This window comes from Urtica dioica, chromosome 2, assembly GCF_054948205.1.
Source record: "Urtica dioica subsp. dioica isolate 48M chromosome 2, U.dioica_male_clone48M_v1_H2, whole genome shotgun sequence".
In the NCBI taxonomy this organism is placed as follows: domain Eukaryota; kingdom Viridiplantae; phylum Streptophyta; class Magnoliopsida; order Rosales; family Urticaceae; genus Urtica; species Urtica dioica.
Window position 1 is genome coordinate 2431833 of NC_142757.1, and position 3425 is coordinate 2435257.

Here is a 3425-nt window from a genome sequence, read left to right on the forward strand (position 1 = left end):
TGGTGGAGCTGTTGTGTGGAGAAGTATTAAGCAATCTTGCATTGCTGACTCCACAATGGAAGCAGAATATGTGGCTGCTTGTGAAGCATCCAAAGAGGCTATATGGCTTAGAAAGTTCCTTAAGTATTTGGAAATTGTTCCAAACGTTGACGAGCCCATGACCCTTTATTGTGATAATAGTGGGGCTGTCGCTAACTCAAAGGAACCTAGAAGCCATAAGCGCTCTAAGCATATTGAGAGGAAATACCATTTGATTCGAGAGATCGCGCAACGCGGAGACGTGGAGGTGAAGTAGATCTCTGGAAGATCCATTCACCAAGGCCCTAGCGAACATGGTCTTCGACCAACTTCGAGAGGGATTAGGCATGTAGGACTACTCACATCTTCTTTGAGTCAAGTGGGAGTTTGTTGTCAATGGTGCCCACAAGAAGAGTAGTAGTGTCTATTTATGTACATTTGATGTCATATAGTCTTACGAAGACTCTTGCTTGTAATTGCTTATTCATTAATAAAAAGTTGAAACGTTCATTCAATCTTCTTTGCTTGAAGCTTTATGATAAAACCTTAGTCTTTTAGTCCATAAACAAACTTAACAACTTACGAAGAGACAAATGTAGATTTGCATGAACAAACTCTTCGTAGTTTGCTTAAAACGATATATTCGCAATCTTAGGGTCAAAGGACTATTGACCTCAGTATGATTGTTAGAAGAATCTATGATGTCTGGTTATGAGGCATTGAGAGTTGGGGACTCTATAGTTCTTCTAGGTATCTTCCGAAGGTACTGAATTGACCAGTGCACTTCTAGAGACAATATAAGAACAAACCATTTAACCTCTTATGTCTCGAAGTCACTATGTATGAATTGCATCATGCTTACCTTAATCCTGAAATGAGACATGCCATTTCACACCTTAGTATTCTCATTTGAGAAAGTCAGAGTTCGGACTCACTATGTCATTCCAAACAGGGCCTATTGGTGAAATACTAAGTTGTGAGTATGTCATGAGTAACTTTGTGAAGTTCTCATAGATATGGAATTCATGTACAAGATTGCTGAAATGCAATGTATGTCACCTCATGCTTTGTTCCTTGGAGTGTGAATAAATGAACTGGCCAGTGTCCAAATTGAGTCCTGACTCTTTTGGATGAAACAATGTGACTTGTTAGCTCCTCGTCAATACATTGTTTCTAACTTATTCACAAGCGACAAAGGAGTTGAGGAAATAACAGCTAGAAGGGTAAAATGGTAATTTAGTAAATCCCGACTAGCTGATGACATTCATGAAGGGTAAATATAGATAATATTCAGTGGATCCGCTCATCATAATTAGGTCGAATTCTTGAGTAGAAAATAAATTCATTTGAACCGAGAGATTTTCAGTGTCAGCTCTTTAGTGGAGTCAGTTGGCATTAAGCTAAACTTGGAAAAGGTTTGTGAACTTTTGAGTCCAAGTGTTTAGCTAAAGCTTTGTTCATTTGGGTCCATGAGGTCACTGTCACGAATCACATCGATAGGAATAGTTAAACTGGAAGCTAAGCCAAAACAAGAACGAAAATAGTTAAAAGGGTATTTTTGTCTTTTGAGACAAACGATGAAATGAATGTCAATAAATTTTTGACAAGGTCATTTTATGACATGTTTCACTCGGCCATGACTTGATCATTGGGCCTTGTGAATTAATTTCATTTTATAAGAATTTTATTGAAAATTCTAAATGGGCCTTTTCTTATGTTGTCTTGAACAAGTGAAGAAAATTCTAGAAGCCTTTTTCTAGACATGTTGGGCGCCCATAATACCCAAGAAAGAGAAATTATTTTGTGCATAAATGTATTTAGATACTTGCCAAAAGAAAAAGAGGAAACAAATTTGCATATTAGATGCACAAGGGAATCGGCCAAGAGACTAATAGGCAAGCCAAGGAACAAAAAAGGAAACAAATCCTAGCCTTCTAGAAGGCTGCCTTGGGCGCCTAAGAGGAATGGGAAATAAGGGTTATTTTGCTCATGAATATGTGATATTCTATAGAAGAGGAAACTACCTTATTGAAGGTGAGACCTCTCCTATAAATAGGAGCCTCATTCTTCTCATTTTCATTCATCCAAGTTTAAGAGATTTGAGAGACTCTCTCTCTAGAACTTGGCCGAAGTCCTCTTCTCTCTCTCTCTAGTTTATTTTCGGTTTTCTCTTGTCTTGGCACCTAGGTCCTCACTCGACCTAGTCTTTAGCTCTGCGACTTCGAGACTCGTTCTCAAGTCGTAGTGTTTAAAAGTGCCCACTCACTGATTCCTTCTTTTCGAGTGATTTAGTGATAGAAACTTTCGTGGTTGCTCGAGGTGCCGAGGAAAGAAAGAGAGACGTGTTGCGAGGGGAGACGAGCGTTGCAACTTTCCAAAAGCTTCTACAAGCTTCAAGCTTCAAGAAAGGTTAGTAACTTTAATAGCTCATATTAGTTTTTATTTACATGCATATGCTCTTGTCTAGGTTAGTAAAAACTAGTTTTACTTAAAAAGAAAATTTTTAAATTTCCGCCGCTTAACGAAGCGTTAATCTTTTTCTTAAACCCTAGATCGATTCCAACACGGACCAAGCTCAGCCGGCCAATGGCCGGCCCAAACCTTCAACCGGCGAATGGCCGGCCCAAGTTCAGCCGGCCAATGGCCGGACCAAGTTCAGCAGGCCAATGGTCGGCCCAAACCTTCAACCGGCCAATGGCCGGCAAAACTTCAACCGGCCAATGGCCGGCCCAAGTTTAGCCGGCCAATGGCCGGACTAAGTTCAGCCGGCCAATGGCCGTCCCAAACCTTTAGCCGGCCAATGTCCGGCCCAAGTTCACCCGGTCAATGGCCGGACCAAGTTCAGCCGGCCAATGGCCGGCCGAAACCTTCAGCCGGCCAATGGCTGACCCAAGGCCAGCCGGCCAATGGCCGGCACAAATTCAGCCGGCCAATGGCCGACCCAAAAACTCACTCGTCCAAGGGGTCCCCAACACACCCCTTGGTCGCCTATAATATGGAGGTCCATCCTCCCCCGAAAGGTAACCCATTTTTGAGTCCCGAAATGCTGCCGAACTCATAATTCACTCGTTTCGCTCATCTTTGGCCTCTAAACACTTGAACCCTCGATATTGCACCTCAATCCTATTAATGTTGAGCGTCGGAGAGGTAAACAGAGGCACCCGCTCTGTTTTCCCTTTGTAGTTCACACCTCTTTTCTTACTTTTTCAGGTGTTTGGAAGAGATAGACATCACCAACAACTAAGGGACGACTTGGGATACCAAGTTCGACACGCTCGAGCCCGAACGCGACCACTTGGTCCGGCCTTGGGTCAAACCGTTTGGGGCTCCTAAATCGTTGTCCGAAAACGAGCGACAACATCCGTCGTCCCTGATTTGGCTTTGATAAAGGCGGTTAAGAACGTTAA